General features: G+C 40.5%; 1 long non-coding RNA gene across 1 annotated transcript in view; it reads left to right on the top strand.

Moving 5' to 3' along the window:
- The first annotated feature begins 282 nt into the window (after window positions 1-282).
- The window catches only part of LOC310681479, a 77,617-nt gene continuing 61,000 nt past the window's right edge, over window positions 283-16,899 (top strand). The window contains exon 1 of the long non-coding RNA XR_014513339.1: window positions 283-889. This is a non-coding gene — a long non-coding RNA (uncharacterized lncRNA). The remainder of the gene's footprint in view (window positions 890-16,899) is intronic.

The raw sequence follows: 16,899 nt of genomic DNA, 5'->3' as shown, positions 1-16,899 counted from the left end.
CCCAAAGCATCAAAATAACAATGAGCCAAAATTACAGACAATGCAGAAGCAATCCGGTTCTGAAGCACTCCCATATGCCTGAGAAAACAATGAGCTGACATCTGAAAGAAAATAACATTGGAGACACCCGAATTTATGGAAATTCTATGTATGGACCTACAGTGGTTCCATCATTCTATGATTCTTCATTAATGTATTGCTTGTGGATTGACAAGTTCCTGGTAGTGGCCATGGGAGACTATATGTGCCAAGGAACTTAAGGACTTTCTGCAACTTGGAATGAAAGAACTTGAGAAAAGATTCCTTTGTTCTGGAACCTGAAGAAAGACAAAATTTTGTCAGTCTCGTTGCTAGTTTGCTGCACATTATTGCATCCATTTAACAGTTTTTTGTATACTGATGGGTTTAGTTCTACTTTTTCGAACCACTTATCCTAAGAGCACTTTGCCATGATCCTGTAGTTCTCAAGCAGAAATGCCAGAAGCATCCTAAAGGAAAGGTGTGATTAGATATTTGCCTGCACATGTGGATGCTGAAAGTGTGGTTGGGGGCTGGTGTGTTCACATCATCCTCTTTGCCAAATTCTTGTGGGATAATCTGCAGCCAAATCACAAATGTATGCTTGCTGGAGAGTCTCAAGCGGGGGACTCTATGATGTCATATCCTTGAAACTTGTGTGTCAGGATGGGAAACAATACAACCTTAATCTACTTCTTCCTGTCACTGCACACTCTTCTTCCTACATGCAATGGGGTAGGTTGTCTGTGAGCTCTTCTCCAGAGAGCACACTCCATTTTGAACTGGACCATGGACTTTTGTAATTTTTAAGGATTATCCCCTGCCTGATTTTCATCACTATATCTGTTGAATCATGGCAAGACTTTGATAAGTGAGTAAACCTTATATTTTTCTTGTTTACTTAAATGGTCTGAGAATGATATCTTTGTTAAGAGGGAAACCTAAAAGGGAGAAGATAATCCAAGTCTGCCTGAGCATTCTTGGATATCAGACTTGTTCTAGAAGGTTATACAACCTTGTCCTAAAAGCTTCTAGAGTTGAGTTGCAAATAGATGGTGATATTACTCTGATGAAATAGGTATGTGCATTCTCACACTAGTGAAAAGAGGAAGGATGGTTAATAAGTAAAATATCCTCTCCTACTCATCCAAATCCATCCAATAATTCTCATGCACAATGTCTCTCCCCTTCAACCCCTGACATTCCCTGCAGTGAGCAAGGAAAGTCTGCAGGGTTGCGTAATCAGGGACCATGATAAAGTTGTGTTGAGGGTTGCACTTCAGGAGAAACCTCCAGCAGACTCTCTCCATTGTGTGCATCCTGTGCCTCATACAAAGATATAGAGTTTGCATTTTCAGGCAAATACCAGAACTTGCCTAAAGTGATGTACCTTTCTTCCAGGGTTAATGATGTACTCAGGAGTCCACAAACTTTTTCAGCAGGGGGACAATCCACTGTCCCTCAGACCTTATGGCGGGCCGGATTATATTTTTTGGGGAAAAGAACAAATTCCTATGCCCCACAAATAACCCAGAGATGCATTTTAAATAAAAGGACACATTCTACTTATGTAATAACATACTGATTCCCGGACCACCCGCAGGCCAGATTTAGAAAGTGATTAGGCCGGATTCAGCCCCCAGCCCTTAGTTTGCCTACCCATGCTCTAGACAGTCAAGTTTGACATTCTGGACATATCGTCGTAGGTGATTTTCAAATTGCACATCTTGGGCTAAAAACATTGAATCTTTTATATGATGCAATTTCCAATAGTTTTTATAGTGGGAATGGGTATAGTTGTTAGTGAAACATTCTCATATGATTCTTTACAGGGTTGGAAGCTAAAATCTATGCAAGTACTGAGCAAGATAAGATGCAGAAATTGTATGTTTTAGGAAGATGGAATGTGGTAGGCCCTCTGAAAGGAACGGAGGGGCCTTTGACTTTCATTTTCTCACTTTACAACACAATCTTCTTGTGGAGCTCTTGCAGTGAACCCCTGATAAAAGCAGAATTGGTTGTTAAAATTCGACAGTCTTTTGCAATCAGGTCACACACAATGAGCATGTTTCCGTTGAAATCCAAGGACTGAAGTATTTCATTGCAAAGGCAAAGGATTGCCTTAATCTTTTAGTCATCAGTGCATTGATTATACATTCACTGTTTATGTGTCAAATCTAGCTGTGCCTTTATACAATGGAAATGTGTAACAACGATCCTTTTAATGTCATTTGTATGTAACCTGAGAGATGAATTTGAAAGCGATGAATGTTTTTAAATACACCTATAAGCGTGATACACAAATATAGCAAACTGTGCTCTAGGGTACTCAGACACTGGCTTCCTGAGCTTTACAAAATGCTACCATTTCAATCTTACTTGCCTCTTTTATGCATTTGTTCTTGACAAAGCACTCAGCTTATATTACTCAGTGTTTCAAACAAAGCCCTAGTTTTCAGTAAATCTGGAACAAGGCATAAATTTAAGGAAATGCTGGTGTCTACAAAACATTATGTTAGTTTACATAGGTTAAGCTTATCATGTGCTACCTTGCCTCTTATTGATAAGCACATCTTTCACACAAAAGGAAGACTCTGTCAGTGATAAATGATCTTCAGAACCAATTTCACAACAAACAGACAAGTGTGTGATAGTTTCAGTGATTGTAGCGAAAAGGTTGGCTTAATCTAATCTCAGTTTCAACTCCAGTTTAAGTGTTTTGTGATTACAGGCTGATAGTGCTGCCTAGGAAGTAGCAGTGGCTATTGGCAGTGATTATGGTACCTTCCTTTTGACAAAGAGAATCCATTCTGGAAATCCCATGAATTTCCCCTATTTAAACCCCAATTAAAGCAGGTGATTTCACCCTTCTTGTTCCCATTCCAAGAGGACAGGTATGCCTATATCTGTAATGTGGCTCTCATAAATTGTTGTTGTTGTTGATGATGATGATGATGACTTCACTCACTGGCTAAAAACACTCAAAGGAAGGATCAGGCTGGATTCTCACAAAATGAATAAAGAGACTAGTGCCTGCACGTCTTGCCTCATATCTCAAGCTGTTGCATGCTGGAATGGAAAGGGGGAGCAGCAAAGTGTCACTGAGGTCAGCATAGGGCTGACACACCATCTGTTTTATGGGTCAACTTCGGGGAATCACATGGTAGTGGTTGCCAGGACCAATGGTCAAAATGCACAGACATGAATTATCTAAAGGACTATCACATGCTAGATGGGGTAAGCTTGTTTTCTCCTGCTCTGGTGGCTAGGACCTGAACCAATGGACTGAAATGACAAGTAAAGAGATTCTGACTAAACATCAGAAAGAACTTTCGGTCTGTAAGAGCTCCTTCCTTGGATGTTTTTAAGCAGAGGTTGGATGGCCATCTGTCATGTATGATCAAGTTGACATTCTTGCGTTGCAGGCGGTTAGACTCCATGGCTCCCAGGGCTCCTTCTAGCTCTGCAATTCTATGGTTTTTGCACTGTATGCTTGTTTCTACACACTCACTTATCCCTCTCTTTCCTTCAACCAGGGAAAGCAAGAAGCATTATCAGCATTCAAGGACTCATTTCTGCCAGGCAAAAACATCTGAGGGTGGAAAGCCGTGCTGGTGAAAGGTGTGACTCAGAAAGGTATCTAAGAACAATAGAAGAGCCTGCTGGATCAGGCCAGTGGTCCATCTGGAATCCATAGGGCCAGATAGGGAAGACTGAAGGGCCACTATAGGGTCCCTGGCCTCAGGTCCCCCATCCCTACTTTAAATCTTAGAATGCAACAGGACCTGTGAGTTCTTTCCTTTGATATGTGATTCAAAGTAATACTTTCAGAAGGAACGTCAACAAGTCAGGGAAGGCTTTGAAGAGTAGCTTCCAAATGACAAATGATTTGAAGTTCAATCGGTATGAGAAAAGGTTGAAGAGACTGGACATGTTTAGCCTCGAGAAAAGGAAGATTAGAGGGGGATATGAGAGCGACCTTCAGATAATGTAGGTGAGAACCATGCAGCCCTGTCTTGGGGGAAGGACAAAAAGAGATAAGTTAAAGTGATAAGCAGAAAGATTTAGGCTCCATACAAAGAAAAGCACACTTTTCAAATGCATGAATAGTGAAACATGGTGCCTAAGGAAGTGATGAAAACTTGTTTGAGGCTGAAGAAAGGGCGATACAGGCATCTGTTGGCTATACCATTAATATATAGTTTCCAGCCTCAGATTGTGGTTAGACAGCAAGGCCCCTTCTAACGTTTTGTTTCTAAGCACCTGTCATTGTAAAAAAGAAAAAAAAGGAAGATTAATGGATGACCAGATCTTATCTTTCCATGTCTTCCCAGCTGAGAAAGGGCAGAAAGAAATGATAAAAGATTAAGCAGCTTTTCACATCTCCAATTTATAGCACTGCTCAAAGCCTTTCTAAAATATGTACTAGAGAGGTTCCATCCATTTGTTGGGAAATTGTTCCCATGGGAGACTAGAGGTTAATATTCTCCATATCATATACATCCTGAGCAAATCTATTGAAAGTCAAGAGGTTCACAATGAGAACTATTCTAGATGTGAATTGTCTTAGAATGAAATAACTCACAAGGAAATTTTATTTTCTTAGATTCACATCCCATGCTATCACATTAGGGATGAATGAATCTTTCAGTTTCTCAGTGTCCCATTTATAAGTTCCGTTCACCCAATTTTTAGATAAGACTGCGCTAAAAAGAAAAGAAATCCACATGAAATGCATAATAATTTTGGGTGTGTATTTTCCAAACAGACACATTTTTGTACACACAATTGTCCAATGTTCATTTTTTCTACACAACTTTGTCTGTTCCACACATTTTGCAAGCAATGTCCCCTAATATAATGCATTTTTATATTGTTTTCACTAAGTGATATATTTTTGGATGTGCATCATTGTATGATTGGATACCTGCATGCAAAATTCAGGGAAATGTGAATTTTGAAAGATAGCTGTGTTTCAATTCACATATTGCAGGTGTGGGAAACCTTTCGCCCTTCAGATGTTACTGAACTACATCTCCCATCATCCCTGGCCATTGACCAACATTGACTTGTAGAGCCTTGAAAGACTACAGCAATGAGAGCGGGAATGGTCAAACTTTTTTCCATCAAGAGCTGAATTATCTTGGCGGTAAACTACTTTCTGCCAGTGGGTGGGATCAGAAATTGCAGTGGGTGAGACCAGAGGTATTTCATACAATATCTCATCCAGCCCTCTTTTTCCCTGCTTGATAACCCTTAAACTAGTTAACTCTTTCCACTCCTGTGATTCTAGTGATTATTGACCCCATGCTGGTATGCAGCTTTTTCCTAAGCTTAATGGCAGTGAGTTGGGAGAGGGTTCCATGAGCAGGACCCATAGGGTACTATTTAAGGCCCAAGAAATTGTGATGATGATGATGATGATTTTATTATTTATATGTCGTCCATCTGACTGAACAAGATGACACTGATTCCTGTTACAGGCCTTATCTGTAGTATCTTTCCATTCATGGAACAAAGCCTAGCACAAACCTTGTCATAATTTCAGTTTCCCCAGGCACTTGGACAGAATAATCAATAGGGTATTGTATTGTTAAATATGTTTTTAATATATGTATGTGATCGTACCACTGAATTTTTTTACCTGCTTTCAAATCGCTTTGGGACTCTTTTAGTTGGAAGTGATACATGAATTTAATAAACCTAAGCCTAACCATTTCTGATAGAACAATGCTGTTAAAAATAAATTTTGTTCATACGAAAAGAAATAAACTGAATAATGGATCCCTTTTTTCCTCTTCAAACTGACAAGCTTCTATTCTTTCTCAAATATCAGATGGGCTTAAAAGTAACATTTTTTGTACACTATAAAACTGTATTTTTCCTTTTATAAAAAGGAAAGAAAATCAGTCTTTAAAGCTACTATTTGCCCTGATAAGGAAAACGCGTGAATATGTGTAAAATATTCTTTCACTGGAAGAGTTAACTAACTAACTAACTAACTAACTAACTAACAACTAACTAATTAAATTTGTATACCACCTTATACCCGCAGGTCTCTGGGTGGTTCACAGGATAAAATCAGAATATAAAAGCACAAAATACATAATGAAAACAAAAACAACCCAATAACCCCCCTCCCCTGGAGAACGTTGTGTGAAGGCAAACACTACTCCATTTTTGCCATTGTCTGAATAGTGCTTTCTTTAAGTGGCTAGTTTCTTTGTAAAACAAACAAACAAACAAAAACAAACAAACAAATTAAAGAAATGGGAGATCCAGTACGGATCTCCATTATTGCATGTAGCTTTGGCCTGAACAGAAATTACCTCCAGTTGATTTCTGCCAATCCCTCAGTGCAGCTACGTTATTCTGGAGAATCCATTGACCCTTGGGATCAGATTTACAAGATGGCTAAGGTGCTATAGCAGAAAGGAAGAAGCAAGAAGATCCACTTCAGAAGGGCTTATCTTTCAAGTGTTTGCATAACTTTGCCCACAGGAGTCTGATGATTTCATTTGGCCTTGTTTTGTATAAAAGGTAAAATGCCAGCTTTTAAATATAAATCCAGAAGAATAATGAAAACTCATGAACTTCAATCACCAATGAAGAGAAAATGTAATTTGAGACAGGTTAGATAGTATTTCTACAACTAACCAACTGGATGAATCACAATGGAAATTAAGTCATGTTGGATGAAGTGGCTGACCAAACAAAGTGGTCTAATGACAAGGGAATGGAGCTAAACAAATAGAGTGTAAAGTAATACATTTTTGGACAAAGAGCAAACATGTTCTGTTATCCTATCTATCAGCAACACAGAAGTGGAAGTGGCAGTGGAGGTAAGATCTTGTGATACAACCTCTTAATCAGAAGGAAACTACATGCCATCAATAAGATGCAGCTGCAAAAAGACTGGTTGGAATTCTTGGAAGTAATTAGGCAAAGTTTTTGTAGAACAGATGGAGGAGGATGAATAGCCTTCTATAAGGTACTGGTGAGGTCAAACATTTGTCCAGTTGTGGACATCCATTTTCAAGGAGAATGAATTCATAAGGAAACCTGTTATGTACTGAGTTGAATAGGATTCAGAATGCAGTAGTCTGATTGGTCCTAGAACAATAGAATTCAGAATGCAGCAGTCTGATTGGTCCTAGAACAATAGGATCCAGAATGCAGCAGTCTGATTGGTCCACAGGAGCCACCCAATCCAGCTCCAGGTGGAAGTGAATCCGCAACCTGATTGGCCTGCAGGAGAATCCTGGAATTAGCCAATCACGTGGGGCCCATTGTGTAAATAATGTATATAAAGGAGACATTCTGGGGGAACTTCCACTCCTTACCACTATGAGTTGAATAAAGAGCATGAAATCCACTCTTGACTCCGAGTATATTTCAAAAATGATGGAAAGAAGACCAGGTATAGAGGTATAGTTATGAGCAGAGATTGATCTGTTTATCTTAGGAAAAATAACACTTATGCCCCTTTCAGTGCCGTGCAGTGGCAGTTGCTTCTCAATGCCATGTGGCTGAAATAAAGCTGTGAATAATAGACCTTTCTGGGCATAGTCTGCTATGAAAGGTTTCCCCAGTCAGCTGGCTATTTATTAATCCATATGTTTTTCTTGTTATTATTATTTGCACCACCCTTCAACTTAAGATCTCACAGAAAAGGCCCATTCTTGTCTTGCCATCCTCCGGATCTCAGTATGGGGGATAAAACTGAACCCTGGCATGTTGGGACAGCCTCATAGTCATCATGGCAGCCAATAAGTTCTGAGCCACCCCAGAGCCAGTCACCTTGGGATGGATGTAGAAGTCCTCCAGAACTAGCAGTCTGGGAGTCTTCAACATCGCCTCTGAGACCATCTCTGTCAGCTCAGGCAGGGAGAATGCTGGGCAGCGAGGCTGGCAAAAAACCAGCAGAATCCCTAATCTATCCTGATTGTCCAATGCCAGGAATGCACACTCAAGATCCTGCCCCCGCACCCCCGCTGGGCATGGACATAGAGCCTGGAGAGTGAAATGGAATCTTTATAGACTTCAGCAATATGAAAGGGTACTATGGTGTTTAGAGCTTTTTAAAACTGTTATCATGATTAGGACTGGAAGCAGTGAAGTATGGGGAGATTTTATCACATAGGAATGGGGGAATTTCAGTTCACATTTTTATGGGAACCAATGTAGTTTGCATTTCCCAGAATAATACACATACTAAAAGGCAGCTATCCTTCTAAATTATCTGTATCTTGGAATGCAGTACTCCAACCAAAAAAAGTGTACAGAATTGTGTATATTAGGAGAAAGCGTAGATAAAATGCATTTATCAGCGAACGTAGCATAGACAATGCATTACGTTACAGGAAATTGCTTACAAAAATGTGTTTATTAGCCAAAATTGCATGCAAAAAAATGTGTATGAGAACTGTTTGCTAAAATGCTGACTAATTTTCAAGAGCGGGAAAAAAGAAACACCATTTCAAACTGATGCAGAAATGTTGTGAACTGGAAAAATGAGAAATTGAGAAGAACCAGAATTTACATCCTGGCAGATTGAGTGGACAAGACCAATAGTGGGTCCAACAGTCAAGAAGTGAGGGGCAGATGGGGCTCATCAGCCTGGAAACGTAGCCCGTCTAGGAGAAGGAAAACTCTGGTCCTAAACCTCCACTGCTTTGTAGGATGTCTTTGGAAGAAGAAAAGGCTAATGTGAGTTTCACCTACAGTATGCTGCTACCTGATAAATGCCACTACCTGAAATTGACCCTTGCATTAGTATAAATTATGCTGACTCGTGTAAGAATGTGTAATTGAAGCCAGCTGACAGAGTGACTAACCTACTCATGCTGAAATATGAATCAAGGACTCTGAGAGACAAAGCATCTACTGTCTTATCTCAATTATGGGATGTCACCATTCATAACAAAACCAACTCTACAGTCCTTTGTTTCTAGATAGTACATTTGCAGCTGTAATCTGCTGTGTTATACGCTGGAGAAAATGCTCTAAAAATCAAAATTCTGTTGAAAAACAAAGCAAAACTATTTTGAAAACTATAGAGTTGTGGTCATTAAAATTAATGGGGCTTGCAGATAAACAGAAATGGGAAGTATAATGACTATAACTGGAAGACAGAGTCTTAAGGAAAAGAGACATTCAGAGGTCAAAATGATGAACTGAAATTGAAATGAGATTAATTTTGATTGATAAATCAGACATCCAAAAGAATGAATATTCTGGGATAGTGGGAACAGTGTGAGTGGGGGTTTATCAACACTTCCTCTTGTCCTGCTGCTTCCTCAGGGGAAAACTGCTCTTTAGGGTTCAATTGGAGCAAATGACAATTCAGGTTTTCTCTCGATTGATGTTTGTACCTGGCTCTGTTTAAAGAAAAATAAAAACCAAAGCAAAATTGATCTAAAAAGCCTGAAGTCTCTCCTTCTCCAACATACCCTGCCCTGAATGTGATCTAATGAAGGGTTGGAGGTGGCATGCTTCTGAATACCATTTGCTAGAAACCATATTGGGGAGAGTGTCCTTGTACTCAGGTCCTTCTTTCAGGTTTCCCACAGTGGTTGACACTGTGAGAACAAGATGCTGGACTATTGGCAGTGGCGTAGCGTGCGTTGTCAGCACCCGGGGCAAGGCAAGTAATTTGTGCCCCCTAACCCGTGGATTTGCGCCCCCTAACCCGAACCCCCAGATGTTGCGCCCGGTGCGGCCGGCCCCCGCTGCACCCCCCACGCTACGCCACTGACTATTGGCCTGATTCATCAGGCTCTTTTTATGTTCTTAGGGTTCCCTAAATCAAGGAACAATGCAGGCAGCCAAGAAATGATCAAAATGAATATATAGAGGGTTTTTGGGAGGGGGGGAGAATGTCTATGTTTTCAGAAATGTGTCAGAATGTGTTGCGCTTTTGAACATGGCTATAAGAGGCAGCCATTCCTAACAAAGGCTCTGAGGGCCCAAGTTACACATTGATCACAATTTTCACCTGATTCCTTGTCACCTGAATCTTTGATTACACAGCAGTGACACTGAGACAGTGTGGAAGCCAGTTTGGTTGTGCTTTGAATATAGTCTGTCAGATCACAAGCCACCATAATCAGATAAAAAGCTGGCAGCTATGGAAAAGTAAAGAGGGGCAGGGGCTTGTTTGGGGAAAGCTTTCCAATCCCCTTTTAGTTGTTTTTTTTTTCCCTTTAAAAACTTTGGCTCAGATCTCATTATGAGTCTGAGTTCTTGACCTAGATTCACATTTCCAGTTTAGCTAAGGGCCAATTCACATGTTTCATTTTTAAGGTGGCAAAACCTCACAAACTTGGTTTTCACATGATATTTGCAGAAAACAGGTTTTGTGTAAGAAAATCTGAATGCGTTTAATTTTTTAAATGTAGAGCTAATTCATACAAATTGTTCCTCCATGCACAATGCAGAGGCAAAAGCCATCTAGAAATCAGGTCTAACTTGTGTCATGATTTCTGCAAAGCTGTTCCCTGCTACTTGTGCCCGCCCAAACCTTGAATTTCAATTATTGTTGGCCCAAAGTATTAAGTCTAGCTTTTTCATCATGTTGAGGTGGAGGGCGGGGGGGGGGGGGGACTCAGTTGGTTTGATCTTCAGTGGAAGGAATGTGAATACAATTCATAGAGGGTAAAAAGGTCTTTCTGTAATGTGACTAAAAGTTATTCACAGGGGAAGCCATGTTTTCTCCCCAGAATGCCCTGGGGATTTTGGAAGATTAAATCCAGGCAACATGAGGTGCTTCTTCATCAAGTACACAGTGAAGCTATGAAACACAATATCACAAGATGTAGTGATGGGAACCATCTTTGATGTAAAGTTCCCATTCCTCCTTGGGAGGTTTCGACAAATTCCTATCAATGGCTATCAGCTATCAATGGCTTCTTGGATGATGGATAGGTACTTACCTTCATAGAATCATACAATCATACAATCATAGAGTTGGAAGAGACCACAAGGGCAATCGAGTCCAACCCCCTGCCAAGCAGGAAACACCATCAGAGCACTCCTGACACATGGTTGTCAAGCCTCTGCTTAAAGACCTCCAAAGAAGGAGACTCCACCACACTCCTTGGCAGCAAATTCCACTGTCGAACAGCTCTTACTGTCAGGAAGTTCTTCCTAATGTTTAGGTGGAATCTTCTTTCTTGTAGTTTGGATCCATTGCTCCGTGTCCACTTCTCTGGAGCAGCAGAAAACAACCTTTCTCCCTCCTCTATGTGACATTCTTTTATATATTTGAACATGGCTATCATATCACCCCTTAACCTCCTCTTCTCCAGGCTAAACATGCCCAGCTCCCTTAGCTGTTCCTCATAATGCATCGTTTCCAGGCCTTTGACCATTTTGGTTGCCCTCCTCTGGACACATTCCAGTTTGTCAGTGTCCTTCTTGAACTGTGGTGCCCAGAACTGGACACAGTACTCCAGGTGAGGTCTGACCAGAGCAGAATACAGTGGCACTATTACTTCCCCTTGGCATGCCCCAAATTCTGACAGTGAATCTAAAATCAAGGCTACATTATGCTTTAGACCACTGTATTTTCCAAGTGGCAAACTGAAGCACAGGAGCTTCTTTGGATCGTTTGAAAGATCCAGTTCTTGTAGGCTGCAGTCCAATCCCCTAATCCACTACACTATGTTGGGAGTTAGATGGACAGTTTATCCTGCTCTGCCCATAGGTCACAAAGACAGGAGTTGGTTGGTTGTGCTTTGGTGTCTCTATTCTATGAAACTTCCTCCGGGGCATGTCCCTTTCAACTCAATTAGACTTCATTTTGAGGAAACAGTAAACATGAACATCATTGACATAACTTACTTTAAATACAACTTTATTCACTTTAGAAACTCAGAAATTTTCAACACAATTCTGGTTTGTTAGTACAGTCACTGTACTGAGATTCTGTAAAAAAAGGATGAAAAAACTTGAAGCATAAAATAAAATACCTGAATCGTTGCAGCAACAGCAAACAACAATACCATTCTGAAGGCTTTGACCTAGTGACAATCGTGAGGATAACGTTCCCCCTTTTTAATACTTAAAAGCCTTTAGTGCTTTATTGCCAGCTAGAAACTAGTCAACATTAGCATTTGACTGATGGAGTCCTCTTCCTTGTGTAAGTACCTGCAGTATGATGAATCGTGTAATAAAGGGATCAGTCACTACAGGTTCCTAGTGAACTCTGGCTGATTATACTTTGGAAAATGATCTGATGAAGGAGTAAAGGAGAGGAGATAAATCACAAACTCCCCATTTCTGTGTATTATCAAGGCCACAGTGTGCTACCGCTTCTTTAAAAGCACGGAGTTCAATAGGTACCAATGGTGTAACTTCCATTCTCCCCTCGTAAAAAAAAAAAAGGAGTTCACGGGATCATAGGATTGTAGAGTTCAAAGGGACTGTGCGGGTCATCTAGTCCAACCCCCTGCATTGCAGGAATCTTTTGCCAAATGTGGGGATCAAACCCACAGCCTGGAAATTAAGATTCTCATGCTCTACTGACTGAGCTATGCAGCTGAATAAATTTGGCATTCTGTTCTGCCACAGGAGGCAATTCTAAAGGACTTCATCCGTGGAATCAAAGGAAAGGAAAAAGTTTTAAAACAAAGATTTTTGGGGTGTATAGGCATGGGAATTAAAAGGAAGCTATTTCTGCTAGCTTGCATCCATATGTATGGGAGAATCTGTTACTTTCCATTTCTCTCTGTTTCACATTTTTCCAATCTGAAGTTTAGTTCTCCATGCTATTTCAACATCAGTTTGTGATTTATTTATTTTTTAAAAAGTTTTCATAGAAATTCACCAGCATTTTCATGTCAAGCTCTCCTAATATACATGCATTTCTACACAATTTTGTCTAGTTTACACATTTTTGATAATGCATTTTTGGATGATATATGCATTTATATGCTTATTTTACCCTATGTGTTTGTGTAGATGCGTGTTTGTGTGTGAATCTCTCTCTCTCTCCGTGTACATACAGTGGTACCTCGGGTTAAGAACTTAATTCATTCTGGAGGTCCATTCTTCACCTGAAACTGTGCTTAACTTGAGGTACCACTATAGCTAATGGGGTCTCCCACTGCCGCCGCACGATTTCTGTTCTCATCCTGAAGCAAAGTTCTTAACCTGAGGTACTATTTGTGGGTAAGCGGAGTCTGTAACCTGAAGCGTCTGTAACCTGAAGCGTCTGTAACCCAAGGCAGTCACTTGGCTAGAGAACTGCATTGCAAGATGTGAATTTCAAAGGATGGCTGAGGTTTGGTTCACCTATTCTTTTGGAAAGTACTAATTAGCTATGTTCGCCTTTAAATGCAAACTGAATCCATTTTCTCTCCCATCCATATCTATGCATTTGTACGGTATTCACAACCACAGCATTGCAATATCTAGGCATGGTTATTTTGGAAGGGTGCTTTCTTGTCATAGCAAAGACAGTTAAATAGTAAGGAGGATATATGCTGAGCTTCATCAATTTTCATGTTACGCCTGCTTGGAAGTCACTGCCCTCAAACCTGAACACCATCACCTGCTACCCTAGATCTGTAGGAATGGAAGGTGATGAGTGACTCAATGGCGGGGTTCTCATTTGTCTGCATTTTCTACTTTAGAATTCATTCCTTGGCAGAAATGAGCCCTTGGAAGTAGAGGAAGTTGATTTAAAAGTGCGACAGATACATTTTTTGTTAAAAAGAATCCATATTTGGAGGGTCTTTGTGTCCTGAGAAATGTGTCCTTAGCTTTTCTTATGCCCTTCAGACTCTTTTCTCTCCTGTATCTCTTGCATGTTGCCAAGAGCCAAGTGCTCAATAAAGGAGACTTGAGGCTGAGTCTAATACATCAAAGTCAAGGCCTGAAAGTTTCAGAGGAAAGTTTCGCACACATCCCTCAGCACAGTGTAAATGTGTAACGCTCAGCAACACTTAAAGAAATCATTCCTCATTCAAAATTCATTATATTGTAGCTGCAGTTTTATTAGGAAGCTGGTCGTTTCTATCGATTAACCCGAGGATGTTGTGGAAACCTGAGACAAATGGAAAGTGCCCTCAAGAGCAAACTGTGACTTCAGAACAGTACATAAACACAAATGGAAAGAACCGACCACTGTGCTTTACTCAGGCATGATGAGGAATAACAATGCACAAGCAGGTTGGCCTACAGAAGGTCCCAGGTATCTCCACGCAGGACTAAGAAATTTCCTTGTCTGAAATCCTGGACAGCCACTGCCAGTCATTGTTGATAATACTAAGTTACAGGGACCAATTATCTGCCTCAGTATAAGGCAGCTTCCATATAAGGCAGCTTCCCTAAGAAGGTGGTTCACTAATAGGCCCTCTAGAAGTCTAAATCCAGGCCTGAGCAGACAGGTAAGGATCCAGAGCCATTTGTCTTCTGGATTTCTTGCCGCAAACATCATCACCACAACTGATTGTGACTGGGAATTCCACATGAACTGTTTTACTTGGGAAGGGAGGACAAGAAAGGTCTGGAAAGGCTTTAGAGCTTTCTGTTTGGGGGGGCAAATCTTCTTGAGAGCCAGTGTGGTGTAGTGGTTTAGAGCGGCAGTCTCGTAATCTGGGGAACTGGGTTCGCGTCTCCGCTCCTCCACATGCAGCTGCTGGGTGACCTTGGGCCAGTCACACTTCTTTGAAGTCTCTCAGCCCCACTCACCTCACAGAGTGTTTGTTGTGGGGGAGGAAGGGAAAGGAGAATGTGAGCCGCTTTGAGACTCCTGAAGGGGAGTGAAAGGCGGGATATCAAATCCAAACTCTTCTTCTTCTTCTTGTAAATGGGCATGAACAAATTTTGCCAGAGGTGAATCCATTTTCATCCTTTCTAAGGGTGTGGTAAGACATTAACAGAGTTGTGTTGAAAAGTTCTCCAGCACCCCTTCCCCCAATTCTCCATCAGTGACTGAGAAAAGAAATGGCATTCAAAAATTACTCAAAGGGGGACTTTGGGGTGTGTGAAATTCTCATGGGTTGGGTACAGGGGTTTTGTTGCATTTACCATACTTTTTAAGTGGCTGTTTGTGAGTGTCCTATGAATCATTTCACAAATGGTCTGCACACTGCAGCCTCCCTGGGTGCCTGTGATTCAATCAAAGGGCAGAAGAAGCCACCATCTGCAGATTAGGAAGCATGAACTGATGGAGTGAGGCTGCAGAGGGCCAGAGAAATGTTTACTAGAAAGCAAAGCAAATGCACCCTGCATGATCACCTTGCAACAGTACAGTAATCTAAAAATTCCACACAAACAGTAATTCAGAAGAAATTCTAAAGCGCCCAGGGAAGGAGGCAGAAAAGTAAAAGCCTCTATTGCAGAGGAGGAAAACCTTAGAGAAACTGCGGGATGAATTTTGGCACATATTTATATTAGTGAGACAGAGTAGGACTTGTTCACTTTGAAAGCTTTTACCATGGATGACTGGGTGGGAAATGTCACCATACAAATGATAAAATGGGACCACTCTGTCCTGCTTTGGATCACTGGGTATGTTGGTTCAGTACTGAATTATTCTGTTAAATTCCACATTCTGGACAGATGCTCATTTTGTAGCATGAACTGGGTGCTTTGGTTTATCTCACCTGTCCAGTTTCCCTATTTGCTTGAGTGTTTTAGCACCAAATCCCCATAAAAATAGAGGTCATATAAAATGGTGTGCATGTTCAGAACACAATTCTGTATTTCAAGTTTGGATATTGGACCTTGCATCCATTTTGGAGGAGATTAGGAAAGATGTAATATGCTGCTGCAGTATGGGAGTCTCCTTGAGTAATGAGAAAGCCCAGTGAAGCTTTATTATATAGCAGTATTAGATATATTAGATATATTAGATTAAACTCTTTTAGAAGTTCAAACAGCATTTAAATCCCTTCATTTTCAAGAAACAGAAGAAAGGGCCAAACAAAACTGAAGTTTGAACTCATGAACATTGGGTTTTATTAATTAAAATAGATAAAACTTGTGGTGGAAGGCAAAGTTCAACAATAGCATTCAATAGGCTGCAGTCCTACCCAAGTCTTTCTAGTGTGAACGAGCACTATATATTTTAAGATACTTTTTTTTTACCTTCTACTGAGAAAATAAAAGTCTTTTGTTCAAGGTCACAGACAAATTTACTTGCAACATGATAGTTTTTGCAGTTGCTTAACAGCATTTCTTTCTCAAAGAGGGAGGCATAAAAAAGAGAAGAATTTAAAATAAATATGTCCTTTGTTATTTAAGGTAAGAACATGATTCACATTTGTGGCCTAGACTTGTATTATTTAACAAGGTTTCCCCACCCCCCAATGTGATTCGGTAATTTCATGTTTCCAGAATGTCAACAAGGGTAATAAAATAGCAATTTAAAGCGGCATTAAAAGCTAAAGTAAATGGCATGATTCTTCTGAAGCTATTATGAAAAAGTACTCCTGTTTTTACACAGCTTTGCACTGTAAAAAGAGACTCACTTATGTTACCAATTCACTTTTGGATGCTTGTTCACTCATTACATTTTTGAGACTGTTCTGTAATATTGGACTGGACGGAAGTTGTAAGAAAAGGATCAAAGGAGCTATTGCTGCTTTATAGCAACTGATGAATGTGAGAAGTTGCTACTCCTCTTGTCTTAGGGAACAGCCCTAACCTCCTACCTCAGCCTGCTAGGGCTTTATGGAGCAAAAGAGGTTTGAAGATGTTCTCAAGGCAAATCTAAAAAAAGAGAGAAAGTATTATAATCACTGACAACTGGGAAACACTGGCTTGCGAGTGCTCCAGTTGGAGAACAGCCTTTACCAAAGGTGTTGTGGACTTCGAAGTGGACTTCACTGTTAAGACCGTGATCAAAGAAGACAATCTTACTTGGCTACA

Source organism: Podarcis tiliguerta (genome assembly GCF_965153285.1).
Source record: "Podarcis tiliguerta genome assembly, chromosome: 1".
Classification (NCBI taxonomy): Eukaryota; Metazoa; Chordata; class Lepidosauria; order Squamata; family Lacertidae; genus Podarcis; species Podarcis tiliguerta.
This window is presented reverse-complemented; position numbering and strand designations above follow the sequence as displayed.